Source organism: Panthera tigris, chromosome C1, assembly GCF_018350195.1.
Source record: "Panthera tigris isolate Pti1 chromosome C1, P.tigris_Pti1_mat1.1, whole genome shotgun sequence".
NCBI classification, from domain to species: Eukaryota; Metazoa; Chordata; class Mammalia; order Carnivora; family Felidae; genus Panthera; species Panthera tigris.
Window position 1 is genome coordinate 44,570,117 of NC_056667.1, and position 27,593 is coordinate 44,597,709.

The 27,593-nt window shown below is 44.4% G+C and overlaps 1 long non-coding RNA gene across 1 annotated transcript; it reads left to right on the forward strand.

The window, feature by feature from the left end:
* Positions 1–220: 220 nt before the first annotated feature.
* Positions 221–4,267, forward strand: LOC122241248. The gene is made up of 2 exons (XR_006221282.1): positions 221–544; positions 3,355–4,267. It is a non-coding gene; the product is annotated as an uncharacterized LOC122241248 (long non-coding RNA).
* Positions 4,268–27,593: the final 23,326 nt, after the last annotated feature.

Consider the following 27,593-nt stretch of genomic DNA (forward strand, 5'->3'; position numbering starts at 1 on the left):
CGCGCCGACAGCCGTGAGCCTGATGAGCCTTGATGTGAGGCTGGAACCCATCGACCGCGAGATCACGACCTGGGCCAATCACAGTCGGTGGCTCAACCGACTGAGCCACCCAGGTGCCCCTGCCTTCTGCTTTTAACATCTTTCCTATTTCCTTAACCGCCCCCCCCCCCCGCCCCCGTTTTTGATTCATTTTGGTTTGTTTGTTTTCTTTCTGCTTTTGTCTTCCCGGCTGCTGGTTCCATCAGAGACGCAAGGAGACACTCAGCTGGAGGGAGGTATCGGGCTCCCATATTATTTTTCTCTTCCACTTCTCTCTCCTTAGCAGACAGCTGGCTGGCTGCCTCGGAGATCGGCAAACTGGAACAGGAGCCGCAGAAGCACTGTGTCCACTGCACCGCCAGGCCAGGAGAAACAATATTATCTCCTTGTGAGAACAGTTTGTTCCCGTCGTGCTTTGATTCAACCTTACAAGGAAAAAGGGCCAGTTACGGAGTCATTTTCCTGAATGTTGTTGGAGCTGCCTGGCGGTCCTTCGTGCTGGATGGTAATGGCCCACATCTGGAGAAGCCTGGTGCGATCTCCCTGGACACCTTGGCTTTCTGGTTTCAATCAAAGTGCCTTATCAGTCTCTCCCGAGTGTTTACAAATGTAGAAATGAATTTGTGAAGAGCCCATGGAAATGTAGAGCCGAAAGGGATCGTTTGATCCAAGCTCCTCATTATATAGATAAGGAAAGTGGGGGGGGGGGACGCAGAGAGGGGTAGTGGCTCGCCAAAGCCACACAGGACTGCAAGCCAGGTCACTGGCTGGAGGTCATCCAGGGGTTTTCCTTAGGATAAGTTACAAAAGATTTGCAACAGTGTTTGGTGGTGACAGCCCGTTGACCTACAGCAGGCTACTTGTCTGTACTGTGCATTAGCCTTCTAACTAAATCTCCTTGCCTCTGGCTCTCCCCTCACTAATTAATGTGTACGTACTGCAAGATACATCTTCTTCAGGGCTGAGCCGCTAATCACATCTCTCCCTGCTCAAAAATTTAAAAAATTAGAATAGAATAGAATAGAATAGAATAGAATAGAATAATACTTGGAAAGATGGAAAAAAAAAGTGAATAGAGTTTGAAAACTTTCAGGAATGAATCAGATTCCCTCATGGAATCAAGTTGTCCCATTTAAAATGTTTGGTTTCCTTCCTCCTTAAAACAAAGAACAGACAAAGAAAAGAACATGATCTCTTACTGGACTCGTGAAACAACCACCCAAGTGATCTCCCTGCTTTTCTTCTTGCTGCTCTGTTAATGAAGTGTTCGCACTGTGAACTGAAGCGAGCTTTGAAAACATAAACCAGACCATGCCACTCTCCCGTTCAAAGCCCTCCCTCCCAACGGCCCCTCAGCACACCTAGAATAAACCTGATTCCATACTGTGGCTGACGCCACTCTCCAGGCTCAGTCGCTTGCCACCTCTCATACCATGTCTTCTACCCTTCTCACCTCCTCTAGCCCCACTGTCTCCCGTTCTGTTCTTTGGCTCTACTAAGCTTATTCCTGCCTCAGGGCCTTTTCACTTGCTTTCTCTCTCATCAATACCCTTGTATTTTATGATTTATGGCTGACTTCTTTTTTTTAATCTCAAATGTCATCTCTTCAATGAGACCTTCCCCAATCGTGCTATATAACATAGCAACCTCCCCTCTACTGATTTCCATGTTCTATTTTCCTCCATAGCTCTTACTACCTAAAACTATTTTTTCTCATATACTTGTGCGATATCTGTTTACCTACTTGGTTACTGTCTGTCCTTTCTTAGTGTCCACCCATCTCCACACACTAAAATGTAAACTTCGTGAGAGCAGAAACTCACTCTTGCTTGCTTTTCTGTTTCCAGTATGTGAAATGGCATCCGGCACCTAGCAGACAATGAATAAGTGTTTTGAATTCAATTTTTTAAAAGCTTACAAAAGCCTTTGTCTCTGCACCCTGGGAGGTAGTCTTGATTCCAAAAGGTCCTTAGTGCCACCTTTTCTTGGAGCAGAAGATGGTTGGGGTAGTAGTAATTGAGCAATGTAGACCAAATGGACTGGGTGTGATCACAGGGCTCAGTCACACATCAAGGGGCCAGGACATTTATCTACCAGCATATGAAGAGGAGATTTCCTGCCTCCTGAGTCCCAGGGGTCTAACATAGAAGGTATCTTTGTAGACTGACACAAGTCTGGGAAAGGAGTGGTCCCGGGTATTTCATTTTCTCCTGGAATTTGAGTTAAGAGGATTTATGACTGCCAAGCAGATACGAATTTACCTTGAGATTACCCTTAAGCTTTAGGGCTCCTCGTTCGTCCAAGTGCCTTCCAAGGCTCTGAGAAGGGCTCCAGCAATGTGCATCATCATATAAATCTGCACAATGTTCTAAAGGAAGCCATTTCACTTAAATCAGTTCATGCCCCTGCCTCTGCGCTACACCTTCCAATATGTCACACATCCCCTGGTGTGAGAAGGCCTCGGGCATCGCTGGGAGTTGGCTGAGGGGACGTTGGGTTGGCAGCACCTTTGGCTTGGGGTTAGTGAGAATAACTGCTGTGAGCCACTGTCCCCTCCACGTGTAGCGAAGTTATGATCGCCATCCTGGTGTAGGAAAGACTTCTGGGACTAGTTCTGCCACTCACTCTGCTCTGGCGGGGCCAGGGGTGGGATCCTGACGTGAACACAGGTGCTATTCTGCAGCAGCAGAAACGTACGGACAGTGGAGGAGAAACGCTATTTGCAATCTGTGGGGCCAGAAGCTAGTCCGTGGAAAATATTGAAGACATCAGATGTTCAAAATTGTTAAGTAGTGGATTTGGTTCTCCTCGGCACCTAGTCAACATGGAAGTTCTTCCCTGTTAGGCATATACTCAACGAGGCCGCACGCGCAATGATAAATGCCCCTTGCACGAACTGCATCAGTAGAATTTATGGGCATTCCTGCAGTCACAGGGCACGACCTCTACGTACCGGTACTGAAAGTGGGTATGTCAGTGCCACGTCTCCTATCCCAGGGTCTCGGATCCCATCTTAGTGTATCTGATCTAAATGGGGTCTGACCCATCTGGTTCGCACAAAGTGTGTGTCAGTTCCGGAAGAAATTGTACTTAAAATTATCGCCCAGGCCACAAAATAGGCTGTATGGACAAGTATCTCGGGGACACCACCCCTGCACGTATCAACAAGTCGCTGTATGTAGTTTGAGAATAAGTTGATGATGTAATTATGTAGCTCAATGAAACACAGAGGCAATTTTTAAAGCGCACTGGAATTTCTCTTGGCATGCCCTGATTTGGGATTGATTTTGTACATGTTTTTTTTTTTTTTTTCAGAATTACTGAGTATACCTGAATTCAAATCTTACGAGAAGGAGCTATCTCGGCGGAAGCCAGAAATATGAACTGAAAAGGATACCGGTTGAAACTTTAAGTCGAGGGCTAATTATAATCTCTTCTGGTCATACTGGGCGATGGGTAAAGAATCATTGATAGCTGGGGAAATATAGAGAGTGAAGTTGACAACATAGCCAAAGAGAAGATCATGAGGTTCAGGATACCCTTGAACAGAAATTGGAGGAGAAAAGATAAAAATGGTGGAGAATAAGATAATTTGTACTCTCAAGGGAATGCGCAAAGGTCAAAGGTCAAGTGTGGCTTCATATTTATGGATTCATTGTGCCCTTTCATTGGGCTCTGTTGACATGAGCAGTAATTTCATTCAGCTTGATTTGGTGAAAGGCCCGTTTTTAGTAACACAAAACTCTTTATATGACATACAAGGACATCAACGTCAAACTGGTTAATTAATGTCATCAATTCAAAAAATGTGGAAGATGAGTCATACAGCATAAAACTTGAAATGTTCTGAAATCCCACAGCTCATATATGAAAGAAACTTTGTAGAGACTTACCCAAATTTGATGATAATCCTGATAATTTATAGGACATGCTCAATAACGAGGTGTGAAGCGGAGACTTTCTCTAACTTATCCATAATAAAAACAAATTTGAAGAGTCCATGCCGGAGGAAGACAGACTTAACTATCTTTCTGTTCCCTCTGCAGAAGATATTACAAAATTATTACTCTACGGAGAGGTCATAAAAGATGATGTAGCCAAAAGTATAGGTAAAAAGCTGATTAAGAAAAACAAAAATTGAGGATATTATGGTCTTTGCCAGCTTTTAAAAATGTGTCGCTTGTGATTTATTTTCTCATGCTAAATAAATATCCACTCTCGAGACTAATTTTGTGTTCAAAATTTTGTGTTCTTTTTTCCTAACTGGGCCTTCACAAAGGCAAACCATGGGAGCTTTAGGCCACACCAAACGTGAGTTAATCTGTGGCCCTCAGATGGAAAAGCATGGGACGCAAGCCTCTTGTAGCAGGACCAAGAGACTGAAGGGGTAGGAATGTCCTGTGTAATGTACTACACAAAGTTTTTACTTGTTGAAACACTTAGTTACACCTTGCAACGGAAGCAAGGTTCACTATAGGGCAGAATAGCTCATGAAAAAAAAAAAAAAAAAAGCATCCTTTTATCTGTCTGCCTCAAAACATTGTTTTCATTTTTTCCTGGTCGGCTGGGTTGTCCCGCTTAAATTCATGTCCACGTGGAATCTCTGAAGGTGACCCCATTTAGAAATAGAGTCTCTGTAGACATAATCGGTTAGGTTAAAATGAGGTTATGCTGGATGAGGGTGGGTCCTAAATCTGGTGATTTCATAAGACGATGGCTACGTGAACAGAAGAGAGACACAGAGGGAAGGGGCCGGTGGGGACTGAGGCAGAGATTGGAGGTATGCTGGAACAAGCCTACCTTCCAGGTATGCTGGAAGCTCAAAGAGGGAAGAGGGATTCTCCCCTAGAGCCTGGGGAGGGAGCATGGCTCTGCCGAATGCCCTGATTTTATACTTCTTGCCTCCAGCACTGTGAAAGAATGTATTCCTGTTGTTTTAAACCGCAGCCACATTTGTGGTAATTTGTTACAACAGGCCTAGGAAATTAATACCCACTGGTATACTGTGGGTGAGGGGTGGCAGGTGCTAAAGGTCAGAGTTTCAAGAGAGGTAAGCAGAAAAGGCCCCCGTCCTCTATCACTCCATGACTTTGCTGCAGAAACAGACATTCATGGTGCTTTACTATGTACTAATTGCCATCAGGCAACAAGAGGGGACAGAGAGAACAGTTAGAGGCAGCCCTGACCCCATGGAGTTTCCAAGCAAGCAGAGAGATACACATGAATAAAAAGATGGCTGCTTCCAGGAGAGACAGAGCAGAGCAGGGATCCAGACCACGTCTCCCAGGGGACTTCCTGTGGTGGCAAGATGACAGGTTAAGGGGGCAGGAGTGGTATGGAACTGGGCCAACAGCAAACCAGAGAAGCACTTGGGTGCAGAGAGAGAGGGAGAGAGAGAGACAGAGAGAGAGAAGGAGGTGGAATTTCAGTATTTTCTATGAGGAGGAAATTTTGAAGAGAAGGGGATACATCTAAAGGTGATTTTTCAGAAGGATTTCTGCTTGGGATGCTGTGCAAATTTTCCAGTGTGTGTCTTTGACAAAATTAGCAATGCAACTGTCCATAACTATTCAAAGTTTTCAGAGCGAGACCAAGGTTTCTTTGATGTGGCATCTTATATACACAGGACCATGAGACCTTTTGGCTTTATGTGGGTTACCCACGGATACAAATATTTTGTAATGGAAGGTGGGACATGAGCTGGCCAGGAGAGGAGCAGCAAAGTACCAGTCAAGACTAGCGAAGGTGAAGACAATCTATTTGGGAGCTACTCTTTGTCACCCTATGGTCCCCACGACCTGACGCAAGCACCTCCCCAGGGAGCAACTTATTGTAGAGAGGGCCATCATCTCTCTGGGGCGTTGTGACTACTGGTCCCAATATTGGTGTCCCCCTCTCTTGGCCCCGCCAGAAGTATGAAACAGCCAGAGCCCCCTGGCTTCAGAGCACACTCTGGAGATCTTTTTAGTCTTCTCAAAGCTCCATGGAGACCCTTGCTAACTTCCTCTCTTCATCCAGGTGTAACCTCAGAGAACCCTCTGTACTCCCTTCCTTCTCACTGGCCCCCCTTTCTACTCTGAGAGTGCATTTGTCACAGGACCTGAACACATCCTTAGCTGCTAATGTGGTATGTTATTTCTAAGACTTTTATGTTATAAAGTTCATGATGAAATTCGATCCCAGGGCCCAGGTGGTTTAAAGAATGTTTCCAATGTTCTACTTATTTAGAAGTGAGGGGGGCTAGTCTTCAAAAAATCCCTTTACATCTTGGCCAAGTCCCTGATGTACAGTTGGACCACATCATAAAAGACTCTCAAATGGTTATGGCCAGTGTCATTGGATTGAATCATCTCCCTACCCCGATGATGAGTCTGTGGGATTGGGCCCGTTCCCAAGCCCAGAGAAGTTTCGACTGCACACTCGGGCACCTGGGGAGTTGGCTGCCGCCATCTGCTTTCTTGGAAACTAAAGAGGAAAAGGCATCTGTCGGGCTGGGCTCCCTTGGTATTAGCCCTACTGACTCTAAACAACATTCGATTGAAAGTAAGCTCCCAAATGATGTCAGATTTGGGAAGAAATTGCATCCTGAGCATCACTCATGGCTGGCAGTCAAATCTTGATTTTTATTTTTGTCTCTCTCTTGTCTTTCCCAGAAAACATATTCTCTTCTTGCCGGGGCTCAAAGCCTGCACTTTGCACCTACGCATGAACTTGGGGAACTCCAGGCGCTTTCACACAGGGTAGGAGACGGGGAGGGGGTTAGACTTGGTGCTGTTTCTTGAGGGCTGTGTGAACCTGGATGGGTCACTTTGCTCTCTGTTTGCATTTTCTCCAAATACACAGTGAAGGTGGAAATTCCAAATCATGAACTCTCCACATTCTGATGGGAAGGAGACTGCTTTCTTCCAGAGACCAGTGATTCTCATCATCTATATTCTAGATGGCACGGGCAATTTTAGCAGCAGAGTATGGTTCCAAAAGTCCTGTATCTTTTAAAAAAATTTTTTTTTTAATGTTTATTTTTCAGAGAGAGAGAGAGAGGGAGTGAGGGAGGGGCAGAAATAGAGGGAGACACAGAATCCAAAGCTGTCAGCACAGAGCCCGACGTGGGGCTCAAACCCACAAACTGTGAGATCATGACCCGAGCTGAAGTCAGTTGCTTAACTTGACTGAGCCACCCAGGCGCCCCAGTCCTGTATCTTCTATATGAGCCTAACTGAATAATTCAAGGGCCTCCACCTCATCAAATAATTCTTGGAGAGTCGATCACAGTATATTATTTATCTAAATGGTACCCCAGAGTTGTGCAAATTGGCAGGGACTGAGGATGTGGTGGGGATCATAATCATCATTATGGTATCTCCCAGTTCTTTGATCAAGACACTAATCTCAGTGACTGCTGCCCCCTTTGCTAGGGACGGGGGACCTTTAGGGGCTTCCCCTTGGCCTTTCCTTTTTGGCTCCTTCTCCATGGATTAGGAGGCCAACATGTGGATCTGTGAGTTCCTGAGACTATGTTTCGAACACTGTATTTAGAAATTCCAGGACAGATTCGGAGTTTCCACTGAACTTACCATGAAACAAAATTGAGTCAACATTCCATTTATCACTTGGCCTCTAAATAGATTTAATAGTTCTCATTCTACCTGCTAGGCTGCAGGAGGTTCTCGGTCCTAGGACTTAGTGTTTAATTAAGGCCACTGCCTAGTCATTCCTCAGAGGTATATACACCCTGTTGAAAAGACACAGGTCTCTTTGGGGAAGGCTAGGAGAAAGAGTTACAGGGCCTACTTTCAATACTTTTACATGATTCATGCTTCCCTTTTGAAGGCTACTTGGCCATACGTCCATGCAAGGAGCCCTGGGTTTGTTCAGATACCCAAATTGCATTGGGGATGGCAACAATGTTAGTAGCATAATACCTCGGTGTCATAAAACCTAGAAGTATGCGAATCAAGTAGGTCCTTATTGAGATACCAGTCTCTTTGGGGCTTAAGGAATCCCAAGGTCATGGCACCTTCCACTCTTGTCCCTGCAAGCCAGCCACTTGCTGCTTATTATGGTAACCATGCCTACTTTACAAATGCAGGTGAAATGCTTCTAATCGTCCCCACTGGTGTTTCCTCTTCCCAGAGAAATTCGTGACTCCATTTTACCCGGAACTTGACCCATCAGTATCCCCGGCCTAGAGAAAAACACCATGAAACCACTCTTCAGTGATGCTGGCACTCTCTTCATCAACGCAGATCTTAAGTCTTGCTAAGAGACTGTGTTCAGATCAACAACGCAATCGCTGGTAGGGAGTGGGCGGTCACCCCTGATGAATCCACTCTAGCATTCCCGTCCCCCAAAGACTTTGAATCCAGAGTCCCTGGAAGGATAGGCTACCGATAATGTCAGCAAGATATGTTAACGTTTTTCTCCCTTTGGCTGAGGCACTCTCAAAGTTCATCTCTACACTTGTTCTCCAGCTTTTTGTGCTTCTCACCTCAGGTTTGACTTTGAAACTCCCTCTTTTTCATTCTCTAAAGCACTCATGTATTTATTTGATTCTAATTATGAATCTGAAGACAATGGTGGGAGAAAGGTAGTTACCTTGATTGGTGCTTCTGGACTTCCAAGGTACCCTTGAAAGCATTCCTTGCATTCCTTTGCAATTTCTAGGGAAGCCTTCTTTTTTCCTCTGTACCCTCACTTTTACACAAGAGACAACGGGTATGGTGAAGATGGGAATTCATTTTATATGCTGCTTTGTTAGCCCAAGGCTTGGGCTGAATTTGCTCTCTCTCTGCCTCAGCTTTGTAGATGTACATTTTAAAGGACTCTTTTCTTGCCCAAGGCATGAAAGCTTCCCAGATCTTAGTCTGTACCTTGAGCAGAGAATTTAGGGATTTGAGTTTGTAATTATCTTTCTTTGAGCTATTGGTGGCTTTCCAATGTGGTCCTTGAATCCCACATGCATGTTTTATGGTCCTAGTGTTATGGGTCATGGGCTAGTATGATGGTCCTCCAAACTTTGCTCTTAGTGTGCCCTCAGCCAATAGTTTAGTCATTGTTGTGATTAACGTTTGTTACCGCCTGCCATAAATTTCTCAATGTCTGTTCCTAGCGATGAATGGCAATTACTCTGCCTTTAGCTCCCTTAGATTAGATAGATGATCCAAAATTCCTGTCCCTCTAGATGTCCATCCCTCATCCTCTCAAGCTTTCTGGATTGCAGCTCATTCCTGGACACTCAGTTGCAAGTAACAACTCACTCTGGTCGACTGTGGAAAAATAATGCACCGGAAGGGTATTAGGTAACAGAATTCGGGGGAAATTCGGTATGAATAAAGGAGGCAGGGGAGTAGGGAACACAGCCACGCTCATGTCCTGGGCACAGACTGGTTAAGATACTTCAATGGCACCACCACTGTTCTCACCACTCCCCCATGATGGCCACTTGACATGTGCTGGTGCTGGACTCTTGCTGCCGTCATCTGGACTGAGGACAATTAACACCATCTCATGTCTTTGGGTTATTTCTTTGAGGTTCCAGGTCAGGTGGAATCATCTGCCTGGATGTGTCCATTTCATTTGCCTTTCCAGGGAGTGCGGGGTTGGGGGGAAGGGTTTCTGCTATTCAGCCTCTGGGGAGGGCAAGATGCTGGATCTTACCAATACGCCACACTGTGGAGGACTACCCACAAATAGGAAGAGGGCTTGAACGCTGGGCAGGGTAAACAAAACCAAGCCAAGAGTAGGACCACTGTGACGTTTTTCACTCATTAAATAATCATTGGTTGAGTATTCTCTCTGTTCTATGCCAGGCTGTGGTTTTTAGTCTACTAATATGGGTGAACAGAGTATTATGCACAGGTGCTTCAAAGAGTTCTATAAACAACGAGCCGTTCAAATGTGTAGTTCATCGTTACTTTTATCATGGCAAGTGTAGTGCCACCTCTGGGCCTTCGCATCTGCTGCTCCCTCTATTGGAAAGGTCTCTTCTCCCAGAGGGTTCATGGCTAACTCCTCACTTCCTTCCCTTTTCTGCTGAATTAAGCTATGCCAACTCGGCTAAGATGGAACCCGCCTTTTCCAGAATCCCTGCTCCTATACCCTTCTAGGTTAGAGTTGACAGAAGAAGAATATGCATGAGATTTGGACAAACGAAGTAGAGTAGCGGCCCTTCCTTTAGGACAGTTGTTATGGGCAGATGCGGTAATGGATGGATCCAGAAGTGCCTGGCAAGTCCCACCTGCACCAACTCTTTGGCTATGGCCTGTACGGGTGGTAGCTATAGAAGCAACAGCTCTCCGTCGACCTTCTCCTGAGCTTTCTTCATGGTCCCCTTCCATGGCTGCACACCTTGGCTTCCCAGAGTCCCTGTAAGCTGCAATTTGTCACCGCATGCTGATGCTTCAGGAGGACCAATGAATGACTCTTGCCCAACTATAAGTCAGACCTTCCCCGGCTCCTCCCTTATCTGTGTAAGGTCTAATTCCTATGATAATTTTCTTATTCCAGTAATAGTCGCAGTGGCTCTGATGAACCCAGATGGCTATCTCTGCTCAAAGGTTGCCTTACCTTTGTATAAAATTAGTAACCCCTCTGGCTCCAGGACTCTTTACCCTCTTAACTGTGCCTTACATTTCTCTGTGGTCATCTGCGATACGACATGTGATTTGTGAGTTTCGTTGTCATCTCTTTCTCCCAGACTACAGTGTGATCTCCATTAGGGCAGAGACTTGGCCTGGTATACTGTATCCTCAGTGCCTAGCACGGTGTCTGGCACTTGTAGGTACAATATTTCATATGAATGAATGAGTCCCTTACTTTTCATCTTCTGCTAAATAAGGTTTTATCAGAAAAAAAGTTCTGGTGCTCAAGAAATTTAAAATAGCTCTATTGGACTCTGTTTCGGGGATTGGGCATATAAACGGTGCCTACCAGCACATAGCAGGTGCTTAATAAATATTTGCTATATTAATATAAATGAATGAATGGGTGAATGAGCAGCTAAATAGCTTTTACCTAAAGGAGCCCACACTCTCCGCAGATGTTGGAGGAAAGGGCATAAGAAAAAGAAGATACTAGAGGTTGACAAAATATATTTTGACCAAACATCAAATGGCTAAGCGTTAAAATCTGCTTAAAGCATGGTATTACCATCACAGAAGGAGAATTTCTGAGAGAAAATTTTGAATATGATTATAAATTATTATCCACTTATTATCAAAATTTCTAGCATCAAACTTCAAAAGTTTGATAAGAAAGGGTAGAAACGATAATGTCTCAGCACTGCTAGGTGTCCTATTTTTGCTTAAGCTTCTAAAAAAGTTTTAGGTTCAAAAAATATAACCTGCTTTCCTAAAGCCATTTAGCTAAAGATCGCTCTCTTAAGAAATACTCTTATAGAAACATCAATCTATTTCCCTTTATAACTATTGAAAATTTTGAAAAAAATATTAACCGCTTTTAAAAAAAAACATTGAGGGGCGCCTGGGTGGCTCAGTCGGTGAAGCGGCCGACTTCGGCTCAGGTCACGATCTCACGGTCCGTGAGTTCGAGCCCCCGCGTTGGGCTCTGTGCTGACAGCTCAGAGCCTCGAGCCTGTTTCGGATTCTGTGTCTCCCTCTCTCTGACCCTCCCCTGTTCATGCTCTGTCTCTCTCTGTCTCAAAAAAAAAATAAAATAAAAAACGTTAAAAAAAAATTAAAACAAAACAAAAAAACATTGAATATGGCAGCATGTTAGTCTTTTGATAACAGACATTACTGAACTATAGATTGACTATCATACAAAGCACAGGAGATTTCTTTTGTACTGAGTTACTTCTAGAATGATTATACGTGTCTGAAAATAGTTAACCAGATATTAAAAATTCATCTGGAAGACTTGCCCTGTTGGAATTATTGATGTTATCAGATACCATGTTGACCTGTGCAGGCATGCGATCACCGGTCACACACCAGCGCCTGCCAGAAATGAGACCAAAAGGGTCAAAACCCAAGGTCCAGCTGAAGCTGAAAGAAGTATTTGGGCCAAATTCTGAGACCACTGCTAAGCTTTGGTGCGTTCCTAAATGATACCTTGCATGTTTACATTTTCTGTACTTGAGAGTTTCAGCAAGCTCTCATCTTCTCAGCAACTCTGTTGGGGGAGAGTGTACACAGGGCAGCTCTCATTTAACCCACTTCATGAAGGGGGAGCCTGAGGTTCAGAGACTTGAAGTGAGTTGACGGCCTGGTAGGTACCAGTGCTGGTTTGGGGACGGTATTTTCTGGGTTCTTTGCTCAGTGTCCTTCCTATAGTACGGGCCCTTCACTCTCATATCCAGTGAAGCAGAACTTAAGATAGACTTGAGCGCCGGTAGTTCTTTGGGAAGTGATCCTAGGGAGCACTTGGAGTGACCGAGGAGGGACGCCAACGCAAGGGTGCTCCACGGAGTTCACCACTGCTTTGGACCACTAGCACGTGACCCCACAAAACTTCTGAGGGGCCTTCTAGATTGCACGTCTGACACATTTAAACACTGGATCAATGGCGGCCCTGTGGGCTTCAGCCTCCGACCCCTGCTTTGTTGCACATATGACAGTGTCCATGGCTTTCCACAGGCTCCCCGTGACAAGGCAGCAGAGAAGCTCATGGGACCGGAAGTGAGAAAAATGGCCAGGGGCTGATCCTACAAGCCAGAGCACCTGGGTCAGAATTCTGCCACTGCTGTCTATGTGACCTGGAGAAAGCTGTTTAACTTCTCTGTGCCTGCTTCTCTCCCTGGAAAATGGGAGGAGAGGAACAGTCACTTCACCATACGGTTGACTTGGTTTTACGCGTGAAAAGTGCGTAGACACATGGGGAATGCTTTGAGGGTGTTTGCTCCACGGCGGGGTGTGGGCAGATGGTATGGCTTCTGGAAGTCTAGGTTTAGGATGTGCCCAGAGTGATGGAAGCGGTGTGCTCAGCCAAGGAGTGATGTGGTCAGAGGATGCTTTTGGATGATCAGCTGCCAGCCTGCTATGCCCGTGCTCAGGGGCCCCAGAACCGAGAGCAGGGGGCTGCAGGGGACACCGAGGCGTGAGGCTCTGACTGACAAGATCCATCATCCCAGGTACAGCCAACTACTGACCATGTCCTCCTAAGGATCAACAGAGAGATGAAAAAGAAGTTCCTGGCATTGCCTGCCTGGCCTCAGTCCCAGAGGATATTGATATCAAATGACAATGGTCTGGTGCCTTAGGGACTGGAAAATAGAAGGAAGCCTGCTGTTTGTTTACATTATTTAGTAGCTTGGCGTGGTTGAAGGAACCCAGGTTTAGACTTTCAGATTCTTTTTTGTGTCCTGGCTTCAGTGACCCTTGGTAAGTTCTTGACCTCTCTGAGCTTTAAGGGAGTCCATAAAATAAGGAAAATGTATCTACTCCATAGGATTTTTGAAAACTAATTAATTTTTGAGATCATGCTATACCAAACCTCAGTACTAGTTAGGGCTCTTAGTAGGCCTTCAGTAAACGGAGTGTTTTGAAGTCGATATTAATACGATGATGATGACGATGGTTATAGGAGAAAGGAGTAAAAGGCATGAGGTATATACATTCACCCAGCATGATATTTGGTATATAGTAGGTGCTTAATATTGGCTTGCATCTGTCTATCCTCCCCTCTCATAGGACCCCTTGTCTTTTCTCTGGAGTCTCCGTTGCCACAGCAGTCGACGTCTGCACATCCCATCCCTGGCTCACAGTCCTACAACCAAGTGTGAATTTGCATTTCTCCTCAGTTCTCCGGTGCCCCCGACGACCCTTTAGGGAACCGCTTGGAGGTTCCCACTGACTTACCAGTGGCACTGCCTCTCGGTGACTTACACATTAGCAGCTGCACTTTCTTGTGGGCCCAGGCCCTTGTGATCTCAGCGGGACATCCCCCCTCCCGACCATTTCCCTGACCCATCTCAGGACGGTTGAGACAGAACCCACTCTGTTGTAGATTCTCTGCCAGAGCTCTCTTCCACCACCCACAGTTCAGCCTGTCACGAGGCTTTGAGAGTAAAGCCCATTTTCCGTACAAAAGCAAGGACTGGTTTTAAGCACCACTCTTCATTTTGTGTATGGCTTCATGTTTTTAAAAGTCCCTTCCCATCGTTCGTCCCCTTTGTAAGCAGATTTATTGGTCTGCAGTTGCTAAATGCGTACTTAGTCCTGGAGTACAGTTTTGTGTTAAAAGATCTGGTCTTCAAAAAAGGGAGCTTGCAAATTCACTCACCAGATTCGGATTGAGGAGTTAATTGAAGTCAGCTGGAACGCTGAATGCTCTACAGCCTTTTCCCGTCTTGTTTTCACAGGCAACGGGAGAGCTTAGCACAAGAAGCTCTCAGAGCCCTGGACCTGGAGCCCTCAGAGGAGAAGCTTTTCTCCCTGTAGTCTTTCATTTGGCAAATATTTATTGAGCAACTATTACATGCCAGGCATTGTTATAGGTGCTAAAGAGAAAAGGGGGGACAGACAGAAATTCTTGCCCTCACGGAGGGCATCCTAGAGTGGGGGAGCAGGCGGAAAAGAGACAAAATAAATACGTGAAATGCATGTGTTGAGTAGTAGCAAGTATTAAGGGAAAAGTGAAGGCTGTAAATTGTGGGGATTGGCATTGTGGGCACTTGGGGATGGCCTTGGCGTCGGTGAGAGGGTTGAGCTGTCCCCAGCACTCTGCTGGGCATTGTAGAAACACAGATGAATGAACAAGGCACAACCACTGCTCTCATGGGAATGCGGCAGGCGCTGTGGACTCCCACCCAGATGTACCCCGGGGAGCCTGAGGAGAGGTGGCATGAGTCACACCCGGTAGTGCCCCCTGTGGGTGCTCTTCCTTGGTGCCTTCCCCTGCACTAGAATGACAAATACCAGAGCCACCTTGGAATGCAGGCAGGTGTTGCAGTTGCCAGAGCCAAGGTCAGCCTGAGTCCTTGAGGCGAGCTGCCCACTGACTTGGAATCCCCACTCAGGACTGGTGAGTGAGAAAGAAAGAGAGAAGGGGAGACAGAGTATCCAAAGTGGGCTCCTTGCTGGCAGCGGAGGTCCCGATGTGGGGCTCGAACTCACGAACCGTGAGGTCTCGACCTGAGCCGGAGTCTGGTGCTGAACCGACAGAGCTACCCAGGTGGCCCGGAAGAAAGAAACTTCCATCTTGCAAGTGCCCTTCTATTTTGGGTCTATCTTGTTTTGCTATAGCAGTTTAATGCTCATTTATGGAGTACTGAGGTAGCGTTTCTTAAAAACTAAATAACATTCTTCTATTCATTTATACCACTGATTGCTATGTGGGGTTTTTTTGTTTGTTTGTTTTGATTTTTAAGCAGGCTTCACTCCCAGCAGGGAGCCCCACACGGGGCTTGAGCTCACAGCCTAGGATCAAGACCTGAGCTGAGATCAAGAGTTGAATGCTCAACTGACTGAGCCACCCAGGCGCCCCAGCTGGGTTTTAACCACGTGGGAAAAAGCTCCGGGAGCAGAGAAGAGGAATGTTTCATGCTTTCAACAGGGGGTGGGTCAAGTTGGGAAAGGTAGGACAAAGGAGAAGATACTGGAGCTGAAGGGGAATGGACAAGGATCAAGGATTCACTCTGGGGAAGAAAAGGAGAAAGGCCAACAGGATTTGAAGCCACAACTTGAATAAAAGCCCAGGGGTATGAAAGCACCTATTTTGTGGTGTGTGTGTGTGTGTGTGTGTGTGTGTGTGTGTGTGTATGCTAAGTCCCTATAATCATGAAGAAATGAAAGCAAATGGCATAGTCCTAAACTGTTGTTCAGTTATTTCAATTTGAGTTTACATTTTTATATGTGGGAAACACGACGTGGTAAAAAAGCAATGTATATGTTTGAAAGGTAAACTTTTTTTTTTTTTTAATATATGAAATTTACTGTCAAATTGGTTTCCATACAACACCCAGTGCTCATCCCAAAATGTGCCCTCCTCAATACCCATCACCCACCCTGCCCTCCCTCCCACCCCCCATCAACCCTCAGTTTGTTCTCAGTTTTTAACAGTCTCTTATGCTTTGGCTTTCTCCTACTCTAACCTCTTTTTAAACATAACTTTTTTAAAAATCTTTTTTAATGTTTATTTATTTTTGAGACAGAGAGAGACAGAGCATGAACGGGGGAGGGTCAGAGAGAGAGGGAGACACAGAATCTGAAACGGGCTCCAGGCCCTGAGCTGTCAGCACAGAGCCTGCCCGACACGGGGCTCGAACTCACGGACCGTGAGATCATGACCTGAGCCGAAGTCGGACGCTTAACCGACTGAGCCACCCAGGCGTCCCTAAACATAACTTTTATTAACATTTCCAAAGGTTGCAAAGATAGCCTTCCCAAGGTTGTAAAAACAAAACAAAACTTTTTTTTTTCTCTTCAAAATGTCTGAGTGTTCTCAGTTGTGGGGCTTGACAGTAGGTTCCCTATAGGTCCACTTCTCTGAAACCTGAAGTTAATCACAGTGGAGATGGTTTCTAAAAATAGATACCTATAGTCGCAAAAATACAATTAAAAATGGCTACAAGGATTACATAGACACAAAGGAATGGGACCCATCTCTAGCTGTCCAATGGTATAAATTGTATCAGTACCTATTAGAGACTGCACATTACGTGTTTAACACTGTCTGCCCATTTCCTTCTGGTTTGAAGCCACAAATCCTTGCCCTCAGTCCCTGAACTGTGTGCCCATTACAACGATAAGAGTTTCTGACACTGGCAAGCCAAGTGTTATGTATCCTTGTTTTCCGGATGAGGAAACTGAGGCACAGAGGTTGAATACTTGTTCGAGGCTGTGTGATCACTAAGTTCCATAGAAATTTGACGAGGTCTGTTTGACTCCAAAGCTCACTTTATTAACAACAGCAGTCCTTCTTTGCTTCTCTTTAGTTTTCATTTCCAGAGTATATAGTTTTAAACCTTGTTCAGGTTTTGGAGATATCAAACTATTATTTTGGGGATTATATGTTTAATCATCATGTTTTCAAAACATCCATCAACAACAAGTATTCTTTTTCAGTTCTGCCCTCCGGGGCCATGCTGACCTTTCTTTGAGCCATGACTTCAATACAACAGCACGTCTCAAGTGTTTCTTGGTATGGGGCAATTTCCTCTGGCCCAGAATTACCTTACTGGGTCACAGGACGCCCAGATTATGCAGGATTTCAAGGCATCCATATATCTGCATAAATCTCCTGAAATCTCTGGGTAAAACAAGGTCAACTCAGTCTTAATTTTGTCTCTAATTTTTGGGTTGAGTAGTTAAGCTTTGATATCCACTGTCAGGAAATTGGTGGGCTTCCTAGGGAAAAAAATGCCTCAATAGTTTGTGTTCTCCATCACAGTTGGAAAGGGATAAGGAGGGGCTCAGCCCTATGTCTGCTGCCATGTTTATGCTCCTTTATTTTATGATCCCCACAAACCTGGGAGTAAAATACTATTATTTTCAATTGTTACAGCTGAGGAGTCTGAGACTCAGACTTGACAAAGGTCACCCAGTTCATAGATGTAATTCTGGAATTCAGACTGAAGCCTGTCCAATGTCTTCTCACAACTTGCTGCTTGCATGATTAGAATAGATTATTCCATTTAAACCATTTTCTGTAGTTTATCGTTTTCCAAACTCTGGAGGCATGAAATCGATTTTATGAACTGCTATTGGCATTAGATAAACAATAGAATAAAAATAGGACAGTGCATTCCACACAGTAAGGACAAGCATTGTCTTGCAAAACTTTCGTTTCTGTTCTACATACGTACACGTATTGTGCCTAATAAGGTGTGGCCTGGCTGGCCTGGTAATTGGCCTGATAATGGTATTTTTATCATGGCTACAGTCAAGAGTTCTCTGTCCGCACCCCCCCACCCCCAGCTGCCCCAAACTGCAGCCCCTTGTGCTCTGGTCCAGACGTTGTCTTATAGACTTCTCAGGTTCTCAGGTTCAAGATGGACCCTCCCCATTCCTTTGCAGCCCTGCTCTTCTTTCTGGGGTTCTTTGTCCCAGGTAGGGTATCATGATCCATTCCTGTCATGGTGACCCTCAACAACTGTCACTTTCTTAACTGTCACATCTAATGCGATCTTTAGTTATATCAGATTTACTTGTGAACTAAACCTCAAAACACTCCCTTTCACTCCATCCTCCTCTGGTGTTGACTTGGGAGGTAAGTGTGCAGTTTAATCCAAACCCATATCCTGGGCAACTTAGATACCTGCTACCCCTCCTCTGTCTTTCCCTTTCCATTCTGTCTTTTGCAGTGTTTCCAGAGCTTATCCCTTGGATTTTTCACTTAATTATTGAAGAATTCATTTGTGTTCTTATTTAACATGGATTGAACAGACAGCACATCTGAGCATATTACCCCCCTGTTTAAAATCCATCCATAAGGGTGCCTGAGTGGCTCAGTTGGTTAAGCGTCTGACTTCAGCTCAGGTCATGATCTCACGGTTCGTGGGTTCGAGCCCCTCATCTGGCTCTGTGCTGACAGCTCAGAGCCCAGAACCTGCTTCAGATTCTATGTCTCCCTGTCTTTCTGCTCCTCCTCCTCTCTCTCTCTCTCTCTCAAAAATAAACAAACACTAAAAAATTTTTAAAAGTAATAAAATAAAACCCTTCCATACACTTTGTGTAGAGCAGAGGCTCTGCAGTAGGTGAGTGTGTGTGAGTTTCTCAGAAAGCACTCAAGACAATGCTTTGGAGTGTAGGAAGAAAGTATTACTTCTCGTGTATAGTTTATTAGTAGAGGAATAAACATATATAGTTTATAACATGTTATAGACATAGACTCATTTCTCTTTTCTTTACAAAGAAGGGAGTACAATCAAAATGTTTGGCCACATAACATGGACCAGTGTCTGCGTGCTCCTTGGCTTTCCAGGCAAAGTCCTATATGCCATCTAGCACCAGCTTCACTTTCCAGAAAGTGGAAAGTCATGTCTGGTTGTTCTCCACTCCTTTCTCCCTCTACTGGAACTCTCTGCTCCAGCTATACGAAGCTAGCATATTTTCTAGATTTGAAGATGTAGTTTTTTTTCACATTCTAACATTTCTGAGATGTATTTTATAGTTAAAATAAATTTGCCAGCGGCCAGTTAGGGAAGCAAATTGTTATAAAGTGGTCCCTGACCGTGTGTGTGTGTGTGTGTGTGTGTGTGTGTGTGTGCATGAGAGAGAGAGAGCACAGTCTCCAAATCTATTATACCAATCTCTCCCTTTTTTGAAAAAGCTATCATCCAAGAACAAATTCCTATCTGTCAAAGGCTTCCAGCCACTTTTTGTACGATTTAAAAACCTTTTTAATGCGGTGGGATATAAAATAATCAACAATAGTCATCTATAGATAGAATTGGAAGTGAGGTTTTCTTTATACATTCCTACATTCAGAATTTGTGTAACGCTCAGATAGCACTTTTGATTATGACACATTTCATTCACATAGAAGAACACATCATGTGCATATCAGTGTAAGGAATAACAAAACAAATGTTTGTGTGCCCAAGCCTCAGGTGAAGAAATAAAAGGCTCTCGATGCTTTTGAAGCCCCCCCTCCCCCCCGCCAGGGTGCTCCTTTTCAGTTGTGGCCCTCTTTCCAGCCAGAATTTGCATTCCTCGTAACTTTGTTTTTCACGGTAGCTTATTATATGTACGCACCCCCAAACGATATACTGTGAACACTTATGTATTTGGGGCTTTATAATAAAGGTGTCATACTACGTATATTATTCCTCAACTTGCTTTTTTCAGTGTTACATTTTTGAAATGTATACATAAAGCTGCCCCACAGTGTTCTATAGGAGGAATGCCTACTCAGTTTTCTGTGTTTTCTACTAACAAACACGGGGGCTGTTTCAAGTTGCTTTTCTCTTCCCAACAATGTCGTCATGGGCCTTGAGAGCGTCTCCTGCTGCAAAAATTCAAGAGCTCTATGCTGTGCCTTGGGAAAGAAATTGCCAGGTCCCTGTGTACATGTATCTTTACCATACAAAGATCATGCTGGATTGTTGCCCTGTGTGCTTATGCTAACGTACAGGGAGCTATCACCAGCATATGAAAATTCCCATCACTCCCCACTAGCCAGCTTTCAGTGTTGTCCTACTTGCAAGTTTTGCCCATCTGTGAGTCGAAAATAATTACTGTGGCTTTAGTTAGTATTTTTCTGTTTGCTAATGGGGATGAACATTTTTATATGTTGATAGGCCATTTGTGTTTCTCTGATTTATGTGAAATGTCTGTTCATGCCTTTTGCTTTTTATTTATTAGATTACTTATTTCTTTATTAAGAGAGAATTCCTTAATGTATTTGGATAATAATGCTCTATAAGTTATTTATATGGCAAATATTTCTGGTAGTTCATGCTTTGGTCTTCCACTTTTTTACAAGCACTTTTGATAGAGGCTTTTAATTCTAATGTAGTCACATTATCAATTGTGTGTGTGTGTGTGTGATTACTGCTTCCTGGCTTTTTATGGAATCTTTCCCTATATCAAGTTTATAAAGACCTTCTTCTATGGTCTCCTTTAAATTTCTAAAGTTTTTATTTTATTTATTTATCGAAGCTTTATTTATTTATTTCTGAGAGCGACAGAGACAGTGTGAGCAAGGGAAGGGCAGAGAGAGAGGGAGACAGAAAGAATCCCAGGCAGGCTCTGCACTGTCAGCACAGAGCCCAATGTGGGGCTCAAACTCACGAAACCATGAGACCATGCCCTGAGCTGAAACCAAGAGTCGGACACTTAACCGACTGAGCCACCCAGGTGCCCCAAGTTATACTTTTTATACTGAAGTGGTGAATCCCCCTGAATCGATTGTTATGTATGGTATGAGGTAGTACAAATTTCCTATTTTCCCCCAGGATGTATCCCCCATATTCCCGGCACCATTTTCTAAATAGCTCATCTTCCCCCCATATCTGCAATGTTGCTTCTGCCATGAGCCAAATTTCCATACCTTCAGGAAAGCAGCTTGGCTCTCAGTTCTGTCCTATTGATCAATTGGTCTGTCCTTGGGCCATTATGTTAATGTCTAACAGTTTTATAAGCATTCTGGTAGAGCAAGAGTTCATTCAAGATAGGTGCAGATCTTTTCAAAATTTTCAAGAAAGTTCTTGTTGGGGTGTGGATTGAAATAATTTAACTCTATAGACTACTTTTGAGAAAATGACATCATGATATTGAGTCTTCTCATCCACGGACACAATAAAATTTTGTCGTTTCTTTTTTGATATCCTTTTGAATGGTTTTAAAATGTTCTCCGTGGAGGTTTGGTACAGCTTTTGTTATACTGTATTTCTCAAGTATATAGTCATAGCTATCATAGACAGGACATCCAAAATGTTTCTGTATGCATTTTGTGACTGGATAAACACTATCTTTTAGAAAGTTTTTTGTTCTAAGTGTTTCTTCAATCTAAACAGGCAATTGGCTTTCGCATATTTATGTTTTATCCAGTCATCTTGCTTGATAATTAATGATAATAATTTGCATTTTTTCAGGTTTTGGTATAGACAATACAACATCTGTGAGCCTTTCCCATTCTTATCCTTTTTATTTCTTTATCCTGACTTATTATGTTGGCTAAGACTAATATTGAAGAAGAGATCTTCTTGTTTCTTGTTCCTCTGTCAAGGGAAATGTTTCCAACAGTTTACCCTTAAGTCTATTTTACTGTAGATTTTTGAAGCAAAGTTTTTTTTAGTGTTTTTATTTATTTATTATTATTTTTTTGAGACAGAGAGACAGAGTATGAGCAGGGGAGGGGCAGAGAGAGAGGGAGACACAGAATCCGAAGCAGGCTCCAGGCTCTGAGCTGTCAGCACAGAGCCTGACGCGGGGCTCGAACCCACGGACCGTGAGATCATGACCTGAGCTGAAGTCGGAGGCTTTACCGACTGATCCACCCAGGCGCCCCAGATTTTTACTGTAGATTTTTGATAGAGGCCCTTGAGCAGTAAAACGTTCCCTTCTACTCCTGGTTTTATAAAAATTGTAAATTATAGAATTTCAAAGTTTATTGTACATTTAAAAAATCTAACAAGAAGGAGATGAGTTTTTTCTTTATTATTAACAGAGTGATTTATGCCATCAATTTTTTAAAATGCTAAACCAAACTTGCATTCCTGGGATTAATAAAACAGTGTCCAACTGCATTATATTTTTTATTCATTGATGAAACCAGTTTGAAAATAGGGAGTTGAGAATATTCGAATCCCTGTGCCTGAGTGACAACAGCCTGTAATTTTAATTTTTTTAAACCACCTTTGTCTGGATTTGGCATCGAGATTATACTGACCTCATAAAACTAGTTGGGGAGTATTCCTTTTTCTCCTCTCTGACAGCATCTGTATAATACTGGAATTATCTGTTTTTTGAGAGTTTGGTAGAATTCACTTGTAAAACCATCCACCTGAGCCTGAAATTTTCTTTGTGGGAAGATTTAAAACCAGTCATCAATTTCTCTAATGGCAATGGTAGTATTTAGGCTTTTTATTCCATTTTGAGTCAGACAAAATGAATCCCTAAGAAACGTAATAATATAATGAAACTAAGGGAAGGTTCATTTAGTACTGTATCGTTCAATTAAGGGGAGGAGCTCTCGGAGTATTATCAAGTAGGAAATGCAAATAAAATTCTATTCTGTTTCTAAACATTATACTGTCAATCCTAAAGGTACAACTGAGGTCAGGATGTAGAACACATGTCACAAAAAGTTGTGAGTCACTGTGCTGTATATAGCCCCAAATGTCTAAAAGTAATTCAGAAGAACGAATGCGGAATGTATAGAAGACATAGGGAAACCTACTGTGATACGAAATCAGAAAATGGCTTAGAGAGGTGGGGACACATATAGGCTATCGTGGATGGAGAGATTGTATATGTATTTCTTTAACGTCCTAAGTCTTTTGTTTTCATTGCCCCTCAAGAAACTATAGTTAGTGGTGTGCCTGAAAACCAATGAGTTTTTGGAATCAAGGAAACAGGGTCCTTGTTATTTATGACAACGTCTCACTTCTCATCAGCATACTTCTGAGGAGCAGTTTCTGCTCTTCCTTGATTGCCTGGTAAACTCTCCTTTTCCTGTTTTTAAGACCGTTCAAACCAAACGTCTCCTGTGACAACTTTCTGAATGCTCTGTATATGTAAAACCCAGGCTATCGGTAAGGACAAAAATAAATCCTGACAGAAGTTTCTGCTGTGCTTTTGAGCCACTCTTCCCGACTAGGCCGCGAGCGCCTTACGAAGGGGCCACGTCCCAGTCGTCGATAGGCCCATGTCCTACACAGAGCAGGCAATTATTTTCCAGGGCTGTTTATTAGAAGAATAAGCTGTGTTTGTGGTCATCTCCCACTTCCCTGATTCTTTCTTAGCTTATCTGGATGTAATCAGAGATGCACGTCAGCAATGAAACAGAGTGTAAAATCTTAGCAGACCATTTATCTTTCTTCTTTTAAATCCCTCATTATCTGGCTCTTCAGTTTGGTAGCTGGGGACTCGGGAGGGGGGAGTGGCAGGCTTTTAAATCTCTCCCGGGTTTCATTCTGGGCAAGGTCTCACTTGTTCTTGTCTGGTCTGATGCTGTTGGATCTGATCCCCGTGGGTCCAGTAACCAGACCTGTGGTGTAATCTTACACCTAATTAGACAATCAGGCAGCAAGTTCTGGCCCCTGCCATTTGAGGGGTGATTTATTTTTCTTTGCTGTGCTCAGGAAAGCAGAGCCTGCAAAGTCATTGCGAAGTCAGGCTACTCCTTTCCCAGCCCCCAGGCATGTCCTTGACTACCCACCCCGCCCTCCTTTGGCACATCTCTCTGGAGGCCCCACCGAAGAGGAGGGTGGGTGGAAGGGGTGGTCTCCCAGTGTGGCATTCCAGAGCCAGGACCACACCTCTGTCCTCTGTTAAAGCTTCCTCAACGTGTAAATGATCTCCTCATTCTCCCACTGAAAATCAAAACATAACTCCATAAAACTCTCCAGTTATTATCATTTCCCCTCAGGGCCCCAATCCTGCTTGTTTTCTCTAACCTCACCTCTCAAGATTATGCCTTTGTGGGCAGTGCCATGCATTTGTTCAAACACAGCACCCCATTTCCAGTCCCCTATTTCGAGCATACTTTTCTTCTGGAATGCTTTCTCCCTGCCTCCACTCCTTCCATAGTATTCAGGTAGTCAGTTCAATAGGACTCTTCAGAATTCTGTGTCTCCTCCTCCTGGAAGCCTTCCATGACCCCCGGCCTGGGATCAGTTCCACTCTTCTTTATTCTCCCCGTGTCCTTTCGTCCCATCGCCTAAGCACTTGGATCACATTTTATTGTAATTTCTGACTTAGAGGTCTTATCTTCCCAGGAGAGTATAAGATGTCAGAAACTAAAGAAAGAATGCTGTCAATGTGTCCGAGTACCTGGCACAGAGCAGGTCCTGGGTAAATATTCGTATAATAAACTAATCGGTCAAAGAGGAGTTGAAGGGAGCCCAGATACTGCGTAAGATGCAGAAATGTAGAAGACACTATGTATTTATTACACTTGAATTAAAAAGAAATGAATATACTTATTATATATTGAGAAAAAAAAAAAGATGCAGAAAATGGGGCCAGGGAGAGGCCAGGTGTACGTGTTGGACAAATGGGAAGGTACACTAACCAGGGTCAACCAGGGTGCTTTTTAGGAGTCACCATGACCGGAGCTATTCTGTCTGCTGGCTGATCCCAGGACCAGGATCCCTTTTAGTGAGAAGTCATGGAATATGGACAACCTCATATTCTGCAGGGAAGTGTAAATCCTGGACAGAAAAGGAACTCACTTTAAGGGGAGAGAATGGGTGCATACAGTTGGCCTATTGTTCTTGCAACCAGAGAGCTCTGATTAGGAGGTCTCTCGCTGAGGTTGTGGGATGGGATGGAAGGCTATCCGCTGGGGGGTCTGGGGCATCAGAACTCAAGTTTGATGGTCATTTGAGATGCACAGGGTAAGTCTGGGGAGGGGCGGTTTGGCAGAGAGCAGCTGCCCAGAGTAGGTGAAAAGGAAGGCTGTCACGGTCTTTTGGGACCACGAGGGTCACCACCACGTGGACCCTATCTGCAGAGCAAGGACTGGAATGGGACTTCCACATGGGGTTGGAGTTGTTCCCGAGACCCTTTTCTTGGCTTTCCCCCAGGCTGGTGTGGCCCGAGTAAACCCTCAGGGAACACGCACCAGCCACTGGGGTGAGCTTTACATGCACGAATCTGTTCATTCTCATTTTGAAGTCTATCTTACCCAAATGTCCATTTCACAGAGGGTGGAACCGAAATTTAGGAAGGGTGAGCTACTTGCTCTGAATCACACAGTAGGAGGGCTGGAGCCAGGATCTGAGAGCGGGTCGGGATGTGCCCAAGCCCATGCATTTTAGCCTCGCTCTGTGCCTCCTTCACACGCGGGTCACAGCATACTTGGCTTGGAGCCTGTCTGATGGCTCTCCAGCTTCCAAATGACCGCTTTAAAAAGACGCATATTTTCCCATGCCCTCCTCCTCTGTCTGCAGCCAGGTCATGCTGGATCCTGGAGGTGCCTGTTGACTGCTCCCAACTGGTGTTGCCAGGAGGCATTACCAAAATGTGAAATGATGTTCTTCGGGAGGAAAAAAAAACTCATGAGTGATAGCAACTGGATTCCAAAAGAAACAATTTGGACTATTTCTTGTTCTTGAAGAAATGTTAAACTTGAAAGGGCAAGGCTCTTAAATTGCCCTTTGAAGTTCGGACTCCTTTTCGGCCTTTCACACTTTAAAGGGTGAGGCTAGCGTTTAAACATGGTGGATGACCCGAGCCCGTGTCGCCCTGGGAAGACGGAATGGCACAGAGTACGATGCGAGGGGAAGCCGAGCTCCATTTTGCTGGTTACAGTGATGCCGTCGTTTCCCCGGCTGCCAGGGTGGCATCAGGTTTCTCAAGGGAAGCAGGAAATTTGACTACAAATTTAATTTATTTCATGGTAATTTCAAAAGCTGTGGTTATTCGTTGAGGTAGGCTGGGCCCGTTGGAGCTACGTGCTCGCAGGGGGAACTTGGTCAAGACCCTGATTTTTGCTGGGCTTCATTTCATTTGGTAGAGGGAGCAAGACAGTGGAGCCCACACCGTAGAGCCACTTGCGGGGAGAAATACGATAAAAAATATAAAGGCTCGTTAAATTGTGAAGGGCTCTTTAAATGTAAGGGATTATCATCACACATTTTTCTAGGCCGTGTTTTCCATTAAGGATGTGGTTTTGGCATGCAGAGATGGCAGCCAAGGACATTCATTCACTCAAGAAATATCCATTGTCTTCTATTATATCGGAAGAGCCTAACACGGTGACTAAGACCAATGCCGTTCCTTTCCTTGTGGGGCTGAACTCTGGCTGGAGACGCAATTCATTTAGCTGCAGAAGTGAATAATAAGGGAAATCCTGAATAATTGGAGATATGTAAGGAGTGTGCAGCAGGGTCTGTCTATTCGGATTTGGGGAGTGGGAGCTGCGTTGCATTCTGGTGCTGTTATGAGCTGAATTATGTCGCCCACAGATTCATAGACTCAAGTACCAACCCCTCATATCTCAGAATGTGAGTGTATTTGGAGATAGCGTTTTTGAAAGTAGTTAAAATTAGTTCACGTGGGCAGGTCTTAATCCAGTATGACTGGTATCTTCATAAGAAGAACAGATTAGGACAGAATGCACAAGCACAGAGGAAAGGTCGTGTGATGTGAGAGGGCGAAGGTGGCCACCTGTGAGCCAAGGAAAGAGGTCTAAGGAAAAACAGTCCTGTTGGCACCTTGATCCTGGATTTTGGTTCTCCAGGACCGTGAGAACATAGATTACTTTTGTTTAAGCCCTCTAGCTACTGATACTCTGTTACGGTGGACTTAGCAGACTAATACAAGCACTAAAGTTGACACTCCACAAATATTTTTGGAGCGAATGAATGCAGAGATGAAAATCATACTAGGGGAGCCTGGGTGACTCACTCAGTTAAGTGTCCAACTCTTGATTTCGGCTCAGCTCATGATTTCACAGTTCGTGGGTTGGAGCCCTGCATCCGGCTCTGGGCTGGCGGTACAAAGCCTGCTTGGGATTCTCTCTCTCTCTGACCTTCCCTTGCTCTCTCTTTCTCAAAACAAATAAACAAACGTAAAAAAAAAAAAAAAAAGAAAATGATACTCAGCTGAGATCTGGTCCCTGGGTAGCAGCTAAGAAGGGTAAGGATGTGCGTGAAGGAGGATAAGGGACGGTCGGAGTATTCCAGGAGAAGGGAATGGTACCTGGAAGGCATGGGGGCTTGTAAGAACAAAAGGTGTTAAGCTTGTAAGAACATGGTGGGCAGGGGATGAAGGTATGGGGGTTCTTAGGGACTGGGTCAAGCTGGGTCATGTAAGCCAGGCTAAGGAGTGATTCAAATACTTCCAAGGGCCCTACCGCACCCCTCCCCGCCAGACAAGATGTAGTTACACATCTCATGCATACGTTCTGTGTTAAATTCAACGAGGACTAGTACCCCAACTACCAGGTGCTGGACACATGAATTATGTCATCCAAGCTTCACA